This window comes from Garra rufa, chromosome 1 (assembly GCF_049309525.1).
Source record: "Garra rufa chromosome 1, GarRuf1.0, whole genome shotgun sequence".
Lineage (NCBI taxonomy): Eukaryota > Metazoa > Chordata > Actinopteri > Cypriniformes > Cyprinidae > Garra > Garra rufa.
In genome coordinates this window covers 103,129,198-103,141,778 of record NC_133361.1, presented here as the reverse complement: position 1 = coordinate 103,141,778, position 12,581 = coordinate 103,129,198, and the positions used below count along the sequence as shown (strand labels likewise).

The 12,581-nt window shown below is 37.3% G+C and overlaps 2 non-coding genes across 2 annotated transcripts; both read right to left on the bottom strand.

Moving 5' to 3' along the window:
• Window positions 1–3,102: 3,102 nt before the first annotated feature.
• Window positions 3,103–3,221, bottom strand: LOC141319036 (5S ribosomal RNA). Its single transcript, XR_012353315.1, has one exon. It is a non-coding gene; the product is annotated as a 5S ribosomal RNA (ribosomal RNA).
• A 7,055-nt stretch (window positions 3,222–10,276) lies between these two features.
• Window positions 10,277–10,395, bottom strand: LOC141346906 (5S ribosomal RNA). Its single transcript, XR_012357269.1, has one exon. It is a non-coding gene; the product is annotated as a 5S ribosomal RNA (ribosomal RNA).
• Window positions 10,396–12,581: the final 2,186 nt, after the last annotated feature.

Genomic DNA, 12,581 nt, shown 5'->3' with positions numbered 1-12,581 from the left:
TATATCCAATTTCACGTTATCCCACCATATTCTTTTCTCTTCTGCGTAAATCTTATTTAATTTACTAACTTCTAATAGTTGTTTAATTCTTTCTTTGTAAGATTCTTCTTTTAAAATTGTTGCATTTAAGACCCACACCCCTGATCCTCTCTCCACTCTTACACAATCTAAAGTCATACATAAAAGAAAATGATCACTATACCCTACTTCCTTATAAAATACATTTTGGATATTTCCCTCCATTTCCTCCTTACATAAAACGTAATCAATTCTACTTTGTTTTATCTTATTCATTACCACTTGCACTCTTGAAAATTTTCTCTTTTTCCTATTTCTTTCCCGCCATATATCTATTAGATTACATTCCTTCATTATTTTCACCAATTCCTCTCTCCCTTTGTCTGTCTTAAAAACCATTTCACTTGCCAAATCCAATTCTGTAAAGACAGTATTGAAATCACCCATTAAAATAACATTCTGCCATGTTTTTAAATTAATATTCACTTTTTTAAAAAAATCTACTTTTCCCTTTTCTTCATTTGGTGCATGAATATTATAGATAATAAAAAACTCTTTTCCTTTTTCTATTTTCACCGCCATACTTTTTCCCACTCCATCATCCAATATTACTTGTTCTTTTTCACATACTCCTCTTTTAATTAGAACTGCAACCCCACAACCTACTTTATCATTTCCATTATTAAAATATATATTTCCATCCCATTTTGTTTCAAACCTTTTAACACTTTCATTTTTCCAATTTGTTTCCTGCAACACAATGACATCGGTATTTTTACATAAAACCTTCATCTTTTCAAATTTCTCCATATTCAGCAAACCCCTAGCATTCCATGACACAATTTTTAAAAACATAAAAAAACATACATTGAAAAATAAATCACAAAAACCAAACATTTTTTTTCTATTCTCCCTCCTCCTCCTCCATTAATGCTTGAAATCTATTTTCCCATAAAGTTTTTTCTTTACTCTGTTCTTTTTTTTTCTCAAGTCTCTTCTTCTTAGCAACTTCTAGATTTGGTATTACCTTAGTGATCCGTCTTCTTATAGTCTCTCTTCTATCCATTCTGAAGTCCATTTTCTCCCCTTCTTTCTTCTCCTCAGTTCTCTCTTTCTTTTCTTCCTCGTTACCTTTTACATGTTGTTCCTCCATTTCTTCCAGTGCTCCTTGTGATATATTCAGTGGTGTCCATATTCCTTCGTCCATTGCTGCTTCTTGTCCATCCTCTTCCATCTCCTGATTCTTCTCATTGGTCTTTTTATTCCCTTCATTTTCTTTTGCAGTCTCTCCAGCATTTCCAAGTTCCGTCTCTTCCACCATTTGCCCACCCACATCTTCCAAATCTGTATTTTGCGTTCCATCCAAATCTGCTATCCAACACTCACATCTTGCCATCACTTTTCTGCACTCCGGGCACTTCACCGCATCACAGTCCCTTGCGAAATGCCCCTGTTCATCGCACTGATAGCACTTGAACTCTGGGCAGTTTTTGAACACGTGTCCAGGATTCATGCACAATCGACAGGTTTTAACCTGCCGATCATGCATAATCCGGAAGTACTGCGATCCTTCCTCCGTGTCAAATTTTGTGCTGTATGGCAAGGATATGACTTCTTTTGGGAATTTCACCCTTAGGTACCTTGTACCGTCTGCTATATCGGTGCCCGGATACATTCTTCTTTTGATTTCAGATGCAGGTGTCACTCCCCAATTATGTAATTTTTCCAAAATATCAGAATCAGCAATGTAGGCGGGCAAATGTATGAAAGAAACAACATACTCTCTTGTTTGTAATTTCCTTATCTCACACAGTTTTCCTTTTATCATCAAAAAATCCTCCAAGTCCTCGCATACATCCGTATTCGTCAGTGTGATTTCATACTCCTTTCCATGTCTGGGTCTCACTGCCAGTATCTTCCCCCCTCCAACTTTTCCGTTCACTGCTTTAATTATATCTTCAGCCCTCGCATCTCTCATACAGTTCATTTGTCCATACCCTAAAAACAGTCCAAGAATCCCAGTGTGTTGATAAGTCCAATGTGAGTGTCCACCAGTGTATATACAATCCACAGAAAGTGTAATCCAAAGTTTGCAGGTGGTGAATGGAAAGGTGAGCTCTAAAATTGGCAACTCCTCAATCCAACAGTTTGGTGACTGTCCTTTGTTTGTCATGCTGCTCTCTTATACAGTTGTACTTCCTGCTTCCTGTCATGTGTCTAGTCACATGGCAGGCCAACCATCCATTTATTAAAGACACACACACACACTTAAAATGTTAAGAGTAATAAAATGGCCTAAAAAACATGTAAAACACTTAAAACTCTATAATACATTTAAATGATTGTAATAAATAGAGCGGTAAAACACGTCTTTCTAAAAGCCAGCATATTATATAAATAGTGAAGAAAAGGCAAAAGCTTACAGCACCTGGTATTACTAGGCGGTCTCCCATCCAAGTGTAACAATCAGCCTTATCAGCCGAGTTACAAGACTAAAATGGGGTCAGATTTAACTTTGAGAGATGACTAGTGGTTAAAAGAATGAGACATAAAAGAAGATTGGTTTAAATAGATTTGGTTTATTTACAAGGTTCACGTAAAAGACTTTAAAACAACACGATAAAACTAGGTAAACGCTGTTAAAAGAATACAGTTCATTTGTCCATACCCTAAAAACAGTCCAAGAATCCCAGTGTGTTGATAAGTCCAATGTGAGTTTCCACCAGTGTATATACAATCCACAGAAAGTGTAATCCAAAGTTTGCAGGTGGTGAATGGAAAGGTGAGCTCTAAAATTGGCAACTCCTCAATCCAACAGTTTGGTGACTGTCCTTTGTTTGTCATGCTGCTCTCTTATACAGTTGTACTTCCTGCTTCCTGTCATGTGTCTAGTCACATGGCAGGCCAACCATCCATTTATTAAAGACATACACACACTTAAAATGTTAAGAGTAATAAAATGGCCTAAAAACATGTAAAACACTTAAAACTCTATAATACATTTAAATGATTGTAATAAATAGAGCGGTAAAACACGTCTTTCTAAAAGCCAGCATATTATATAAATAGTGAAGAAAAGGCAAAAGCTTACAGCACCTGGTATTCCCAGACGGTCTCCCATCCAAGTACTAACCAGGCCCGACGCTGCTTAGCTTCCGAGATCAGGCGAGATCGGGCGCTCTCAGTGCGGTATGGCCGTAAGTGAGGGCTGCTCCAAAAAGTGGGCTATTTAAAGATCAGCCTCCGTAAAAGCCAGCATATTATATAAATAGTGAAGAAAAGGCAAAAGCTTACAGCACCTGGCATTCCCAGGCGGTCTCCCATCCAAGTGTAACAATCGGCCTTATCAGCCGAGTTACAAGACTAAAATGGGGTCAGATTTAACTGTGAGAGATGACTAGTGGTTAAAAGAATGAGACATAAAAGAAGATTGGTTTAAATAGATTTGGTTTATTTACAAGGTTCACGTAAAAGACTTTAAAACAGCACGATAAAACTAGGTAAACGCTGTTAAAAGAATACAGTTCATTTGTCCATACCCTAAAAACAGTCCAAGAATCCCAGTGTGTTGATAAGTCCAATGTGAGTGTCCACCAGTGTATATACAATCCACAGAAAGTGTAATCCAAAGTTTGCAGGTGGTGAATGGAAAGGTGAGCTCTAAAATTGGCAACTCCTCAATCCAACAGTTTGGTGACTGTCCTTTGTTTGTCATGCTGCTTTCTTATACAGTTGTACTTCCTGCTTCCTGTCATGTGTCTAGTCACATGGCAGGCCAACCATCCATTTATTAAAGACACACACACACTTAAAATGTTAAGAGTAATAAAATGGCCTAAAAAACATGTAAAACACTTAAAACTCTATAATACATTTAAATGATTGTAATAAATAGAGCGGTAAAACACGTCTTTCTAAAAGCCAGCATATTATATAAATAGTGAAGAAAAGGCAAAAGCTTACAACACCTGGTATTCCCAGGCGGTCTCCCATCCAAGTACTAACCAGGCCCGACGCTGCTTAGCTTCCGAGATCAGACGAGATTTTTTTTTTTTTTATTGTGATAAAAAATACATTAAAAAATACAGTTTGTCTTACACAGTGTCTACATTACACACCACAGATTTGTATACACAACTTACAAAAATCCTTCGTTCTCAGGAAGCTTCAACATAAAATCTTTTAAGACACGATAAACATTTGATGTAAAAACAACATAAAATGCATCCAACATATTTTCACTTTTAAAATACACATACAGTCTTTCTATATATATTTCAGTTTTTCTTTTAAAAACCGTCCAAACATCCAAAACAATTTTTTCTTTTTTAGCCACAGTTCTTCTCTCCCATATTGCACTTTTCATTAACATTACCCACAGATTTATAAACTTTTTGTTTTGACACTTCTTTTCCCAGCCAAACATCACCACTCTGTTCCATTCCATTATGTTTTCATCCCACTCCACAGTTAAAGCTTCAATAACACATTTACATTTCCTTAAGAACCCCTCCAATTCTTTACAATATAAAAACATATGTAAAAACCCCTCTTCCTTTTCTTGACACACTTTACACATAACATTTTGTTCTAGACCAATTTTGTTTAAAATAAAATCAGTAAAAACCACTTTATGTCTTATAAAATACTCCAAACATTCCAATTTTGTTTCCACACATCGTCCCCTTAAATTTCTCCATATACACTCTTTTTTTAAATCTTTGAATTTTTCCACCCAGTACTTATTAACAATCGGCTCTTTAAAAACATCATCTCTAAACACACAATAAAAAGTTTTTACAGTACATTCTTTAAAATCACACAGTTTTTCCCCCAGTTTCACATAAATAAATTTCTCCTTTGGCTCTTCCTCCATGCAATGTATTCTCTTAATCCACTCTTTTGGTATTGCGTTCTTGATGGCTTCGTATTTGTTTGTTATTTCTTGTTTACCATATTCTTCTTTTGCCATTTCCATTGTGTCCACAATATATTGCGTTGGTAAAAAACCCTCTTTAAACTCATACAATACATCTCTCACTCTCGTTATCCCCACTTCCATCCATTTTTTAAAAAACATTTCTTTCCCTTGTTTCAAAATTTTGTTATTTAAGAACAGAGGTTGATTTAAAATGCTCTCTCTTCCATGCGGATCCCATTCAATTTTTGTTAAAAATTTTCCCCAGGCACTAAAAATTTCTCTGAAAAACCCAGGTAATCCTTCCGTCATCCACATTTTCGTTTTCATCCACAGAATTCCATCCCCCATATTAAAATCCCCACATTTGTTTAAAAAGTATTTCATTGTTTTTTTCCACTCAGTTTTGTTGTTTTGTTGCAGGTATTTCTTAACAATTTTTACTCTCAGAGCGTTTTTTCGCTGTTCCACATCCATTAGCCCCAAACCTCCCTTCTCTACCGCCCCTAAAATCGTGTTATATGCAATCCTTGCTGGTTTCCCCTCCCATAAAAAGTCAAGAAAACATTTCTTCAACCTCTGTTCTGTCCATAAAGGCATTTCAGAAACATATAAAACATACCAAAGTTTAGAAACCATTAAAACATTCAATATTAAAACCTTCCCCTTCAAATGTAGTGTTCTCAATCTCCAAAAATTTAACCTTCTCTCTATATCTGCTATTAGTTGCTCCCACATTTCATCTCTTACTTTCCTCTCATTCCTCCCCATTAAAACTCCTAAAATCCTCATTTCTTCCACTTCCTTAAAATTAAAACAATCCGTTAAAGCCATAGCTTTGCCAAATCTCATATATATCGTTTTGTCCTCATTTATTTTACTTCCAGAACCACCGCAGTATTCTTTTACAACCTTCATAACTTCTTTAACACTTCCCTTTCCCTTTACAATTATCGTTGTATCATCAGCATATTGAAAAATTTTCCCCTCAGCCTTATTTCCCTCAATTTCTATCCCTCTTATTCTTTCATTTTGTCTTATAGCAAGTCCCAAAGGTTCAGATACAAGTGAATACAATAACGCTGAGAGCGGACAACCTTGTCTAATTGATCGTGTTATTTTAAAACAATCCGTTAAAAAACCATTACATTTAATCCTAGTTAGTGCACCCTTATATAAAATTCCAATCCATTTAATAAAATTCTCCCCAAAACCAAATCTCCTTAAAACCTCAAATAAATACCCGTGCTCAACCCTATCAAACGCTTTTTCAAAATCTAAACTAAGAATATATCCATCTTCATTTTTTTCTTTCATATACCATATGGCATCTCTTATACTTATCGTTATATCAGCTATATCTCTCCCTTTTACCCCATATGCTTGATTTGTTTGAATTATACTCGGCATTACTTCTTTTAGTCTGTTTGCTAAAACCTTTGCTAAAATTTTAAGATCCGTATTTAACATTGTGATTGGTCTGTAGTTTTTTAAATCTACTTTTTCTCCTTTCCTTTTATATATCAGTTTCATTAACCCTATCCTTGTTCTTTCATTAATTTCTTCCTTTTCAAAAATTTCTTTAAAAACCTCATTTAAGATCTTTATTAAAACCCCTTTAAAACAGACATAAAATTCAGTTCCCAAACCATCTATTCCTGGACTTTTCTTTTTATTTAGTTGATTTATTGCTATTTCAATCTCCTCTTCTCTAATTTCTTGGTCACATTCTTTTTTATCTTCCTCACTTACTTTTGCTTTTATCTGACTCAATAGTTCCTTTTTTTCTCCTCTTCCACCCCCCTTGCACTAAACAGATCCTCATAAAAATTCCTTATTTCCTCCAATATCTTTTTATTCTCTTCTACAAGTTCTCCGTTTTTCCCTCTTATTTCTTTTATCGTTTCAGCTTTGCCTCTCTTTTTTTCCAAGTCAAAGAAGAACTTTGTACATTTTTCTCCTTCCACCACATATTTTGCTTTGCTTCTTAGCCTTGCCCCCTCATATTGTTTTTCTTCTATTTCTTTCAGTTTTCCCTCTATTTCCTTTATCTTTTGTATGTCTTTATTTTCTTTATTCAATTCCTTTTCTAAACTTTCTTTCATTCTATTTTCTTCGTATCTTTTGCATTTCTGTTTTAAACTACAATATTTGATCGAAAATTTTTTGATTAAAAATTTCACGTTCTCCCACCATAATCTCCTATCCTCTTCAAATATTCCATTTTCCTTTTCTTTTTCTATAATTTCTTTAACCTTTGAAACATAATCTTCATTCTTTAAAATCTGTGTATTTAAAATCCATACTCCCGGCCCTCTTTGCATTTTCCTCCAGTCCAAACTAAAGGATAAAATCTTGTGATCGCTAAAACTGGTTTCTTCATATTTAATCTTCTCAATAAAATTCTCCACATTTCTCGTGCATAAAACAAAGTCAATTCTAGTTTGGCATACAAAACTCCCCACTATTTGTCTTCTTGAGAATTCTTTTTTCTTTTCGTTCCTTTCTCTCCACACATCTATTAAATTATTTTCTCTCATCAATTCGTTTAATTCTTTTCTCCCTGTGTCTGATTTAAAAACCATTCCCTCCGCCATATCCTGTTTGCTAAAAACAGTATTAAAATCCCCCATCATAATTGTTCCTTTATATTTCTTTATAATGCTCCTTAAAACATTAAAAAAAACTTTCTTTTCTTTCTCCTCTGTTGGTGCATGTACATTCGCTAAAATAATTCCACGTCCTTCATAATTTACTTCTACTACCATACATTTCCCTATCTTATCTTTATACACTACTTTGCTTGCATTAAATACATCTTTTCTCATTAAAAACGCTACACCTCTTCCAAGCCTTCCATCCCCATTGTTGTATAAAATATCTCCATCCCATTTCTTTTTATAGTCTATCATCACACTCTCTTTCCAGTTTGTTTCTTGCAAAGCGATAACATGTTTTCCTTTGCATTTTTCTTTCAGTCTTTCAAATTTTCCCATGTCCATCAATCCCCTTGCATTAAAAGTAACACAACTTAAAACCATTAAAAGAAATAAAAACAAATACCTAGAAAACATTATACTCCATCTTCTCCCTCCAGCCCACTTAACACTTCATATCTGTTTACACTTGTCATGATTTTTTTTTCTTGCATTTCCCACATTTGGTTTTACCTTTAAGGCTCTCCTTCTAATTAGTCCTCTCCCCTCTCTGTCTTTTCCCATGTTGTCCATCTTTGCTTGCTCTCCATTGTCTGTTTCTTTGTTTTGATTTCCCATTCTTTGTCCATCTCTCTCTACGTCGTCCAGAAAACTTTTAGAAGTGTCCAATGTTTCCATTTCTGTCCAGTGGGTGTCTTGTTGTGTTGTATGTTCCTTAAGTTCATTGTTCCCATTTTCTTCTTCTCCTTCCTCTCGGTTGCCTGTTGCTCCTTCTGTTTCTTTTTGTTGTAATCCTTCCTCTTGTGTTTCGCCAGTTTCTCCTTCCTCCTCGTTGTTTCCTTCACGCACCTGTCCGTCCACCTGACTTTCCGTGCCTCCTTCCTCTTCCTCCATCCAACACTCACACTTATTTAAAATTTGCTGACACTCCGGGCACCTGACTGTGTTACAGTCTCTTGCGAAATGTCCCCTTTCATCGCACTTGTAGCATGTAAACTCAGGGCACTCTTTTAGCAGGTGGTCTGGGCTCATGCACAGTCTACAGGTCTTCACCTGGTGGCTGTGCATCACGCTAAAATACTGCAACCCTTCTGCCATTTCCAGCCTCGTGCTGTAAGGCAATGATGCTACTTCTTTGGGGAACCTTACTTTTAGGAACCTTGTTCCATCCTCGATTTCAGTGCCCGGGTAGTATCTTCTTTTAATTTTTGAAAGGGGTTTAACTCCCCATCCCTCCAATTTTCCAATAATTTCAGTGTCATCCAGGTAGACGGGCAGGTGCATGAAGGAAACAATGTATTCTCTATTTTGCAGTTTTTTAATCTCACAGTTCACCCCTTTAATTGTCAGTCCATCGATTAAATCCTCACACGATTCCTCCTTTTCCATTGTTAATTCAAACTCTTTTCCTTGTCTTGGCCTTAACGCCAGAATTTTTCCATTTCCACACTTGTCCGTCACTGCTTTAATAATATCCACAGCTCTCACCTCATTTACGTGTTCCACATTCACAATTACTGTTGCCTCCTTCAAATATTTCTTTCCACTTGGGTTGTCTCTTGCATCTTGTTTTTTCCTGTATCTTGCTCGTTGTTGATAGTCCAGTCCAGTGTTGTTTGCCATGCATGTCTCTCCGCCCAGTCCAGTGTCATTTACCATTCGTGTTCCTCCAGCCGGTCCTGTGTCATTATCCATTAATCCGTCCATTTTTAAGCAAAAAAGCAAAAAAAGGTAAACCACCCTCCAGCCAGCAGAGATGCTGCTGTTGGGTGATTTAAAACTATCAAAAAGCACAAAAAAACTAACTTGAAGTAAAAAAAACAAAAAACAAAAGAAAAATAAACAAAATGGAGGAGAGCCTTCCTCTCCAAACTGCTGCCAACCACTTCCTGTTGCTCTCTAGCGCTCTCAGGTGGCAGTAACCATAAGCGAGGGCTGCTCCAAAAAGTGGGCTATTTAAAGATCAGCCTCCGTAAAAGCCAGCATATTATATAAGTAGTGAAGAAAAGGCAAAAGCTTACAGCACCTGGAATTCCCAGGCGGTCTCCCATCCAAGTGTAACAATCGGCCTTATCAGCCGAGTTACAAGACTAAAATGGGGTCAGATTTAACTGTGAGAGATGACTAGTGGTTAAAAGAATGAGACATAAAAGAAGATTGGTTTAAATAGATTTGGTTTATTTACAAGGTTCACGTAAAAGACTTTAAAACAACACGATAAAACTAGGTAAACGCTGTTAAAAGAATACAGTTGATTTGTCCATACCCTGAAAACAGTCCAAGAATCCCAGTGTGTTGATAAGTCCAATGTGAGTGTCCACCAGTGTATATACAATCCACAGAAAGTGTAATCCAAAGTTTGCAGGTGGTGAATGGAAAGGTGAGCTCTAAAATTGGCAACTCCTCAATCCAACAGTTTGGTGACTGTCCTTTGTTTGTCATGCTGCTCTCTTATACAGTTGTACTTCCTGCTTCCTGTCATGTGTCTAGTCACATGGCAGGCCAACCATCCATTTATTAAAGACACACACACACTTAAAATGTTAAGAGTAATAAAATGGCCTAAAAAACATGTAAAACACTTAAAACTCTATAATACATTTAAATGATTGTAATAAATAGAGCGGTAAAACACATCTTTCTAAAAGCCAGCATATTATATAAATAGTGAAGAAAAGGCAAAAGCTTACAGCACCTGGTATTCCCAGGCGGTCTCCCATCCAAGTACTAACCAGGCCCGACGCTGCTTAGCTTCCGAGATCAGACGAGATCGGGCGCTCTCAGCGCGGTATGGCCGTAAGCGAGGGCTGCTCCAAAAAGTGGGCTATTTAAAGATCAGCCTCCGTAAAAGCCAGCATATTATATAAATATTGAAGAAAAGGCAAAAGCTTACAGCACCTGGTATTCCCAGGCGGTCTCCCATCCAAGTGTAACAATCGGCCTTATCAGCCGGGTTACAAGACTAAAATGGGGTCAGATTTAACTGTGAGAGATGACTAGTGGTTAAAAGAATGAGACATAAAAGAAGATTGGTTTAAATAGATTTGGTTTATTTACAAGGTTCACGTAAAAGACTTTAAAACAACACGATAAAACTAGGTAAACGCTGTTAAAAGAATACAGTTGATTTGTCCATACCCTGAAAACAGTCCAAGAATCCCAGTGTGTTGATAAGTCCAATGTGAGTGTCCACCAGTGTATATACAATCCACAGAAAGTGTAATCCAAAGTTTGCAGGTGGTGAATGGAAAGGTGAGCTCTAAAATTGGCAACTCCTCAATCCAACAGTTTGGTGACTGTCCTTTGTTTGTCATGCTGCTCTCTTATACAGTTGTACTTCCTGCTTCCTGTTTCCTGCTTCCTGTTTGCCTTGCTGCAGAGTGGTCTGTTTGTATGTAACGTTAGCTCTCTGCAGCTTCGTTTTTTCTACTGGATTTTCTACTGGATTCTCTATCTTATTGTTAATTCTGCCATTTTAAATTGATAGATATAGCTTAATTTAATTTCTGGTCTAATCCATCAAACTAATCTGACTAATTTGATTGTTCGCCTTACTCTATAATCAAGAGTGCAGCACGTTAGCATTCCATAGCCGGTTAATTTGCCGCTCGCACTCCATTCACGCTTTTAACTCGTTTACTATTTTTAGCATTGCGCTGGCCGGTTAACTTGCCATCTGCGTTCCATTCACGTTTTTATTTATTTTTTCTCGTGTTTAATATCGTTAGTACTCTTTTAGCCGGTTCCGTTCCGTTTTTTCTCCCCCTGATCTGTTCTTCAGGAACTCTAACAACATTGGTAAGTTGAAATCATTCTACAATCACGGTGAGTAATGGCTTCTTCTCCTACAATTGTAGTCTGCACTGCTTGCCACATGTATAGCTTATCTATCTCTGTCAGCAGTGAGCCTTATACATGTGATAAATGCAGGAATATAGTCAGGCTGACAGAGAAGATTTCAGAACTAGAGTCACGCATCCAAACTTTAATGGAGGATAGAAAGAATGTGAGGGCCTTAGATACGGTTTTGGATGTGACTAGCTCAGAAAGCCCTGTACATTGTTCGGTTCCGGTAACAACGCCCATGCAGCAGGGCAATTGGGTGACTGTGAGGCGGCATAGTCGCGGGTCAAAACACCGCTCTTCCGTTCCGATCAGAACATCAAACAGGTTCTCCCCACTCAGTGAAGCACCCACTGAGAAACCTGATGAAAGTGCTCTAGTAATTGGCGATTCTATTGTACGGAACGTGAAAATAGAGACACCAGCCAACATAGTCCAATGTTTACCGGGAGCCAGAGCGCCTGACATCTTGGCAAATTTAAAAGTGCTGGCTAATGCTAAACGTAAATTCAGTAAGATTGTTATTCACGTCGGCGCTAATGATGTTCGACTTCGCCAGTCGGAGATCACTAAAAATAATGTTAAAGAGGTGTGTGATCTTGCAAGTACGATGTCAGACACTGTAATATGCTCTGGTCCCCTCCCGGCTTACCGTGGTGACGAGATTCACAGTAGACTGTGGTCACTCCATGGCTGGATGTCAAAGTGGTGCCCGCGAAATAACATAGGTTTCATAGACAATTGGACAAGCTTTTGGGGCAGACCTGACCTGTTGAAAAGAGATGGTCTTCATCCCTCCGGATGTGGAGCATCTCTTCTATCTAGAAATATGGCACATAGTCTTAGAGTTTGCACTTGACTCACTGGGGCCCAGGTCAGGAAGCAGACAGACTGGCTAAACCGACCGTCTGCTAGCCGCCTCACGTCACAGAAATCAGTTAATTCTCAGCACATAGAGACCCTTTCACCTAGATATCACTCTATAGAGACTGTGTCTGTTCCCCGAGCTAGAAAATACAAAAAACGCCTGAATCAAATCAAGACTAACAATTTAATTGATGTTCAACAAATAAAAAATATATATAATACAGAGAAACAATTGATAAAGCTTGGCTTATTGAATATCAGGTCCCTTTCTACGAAAG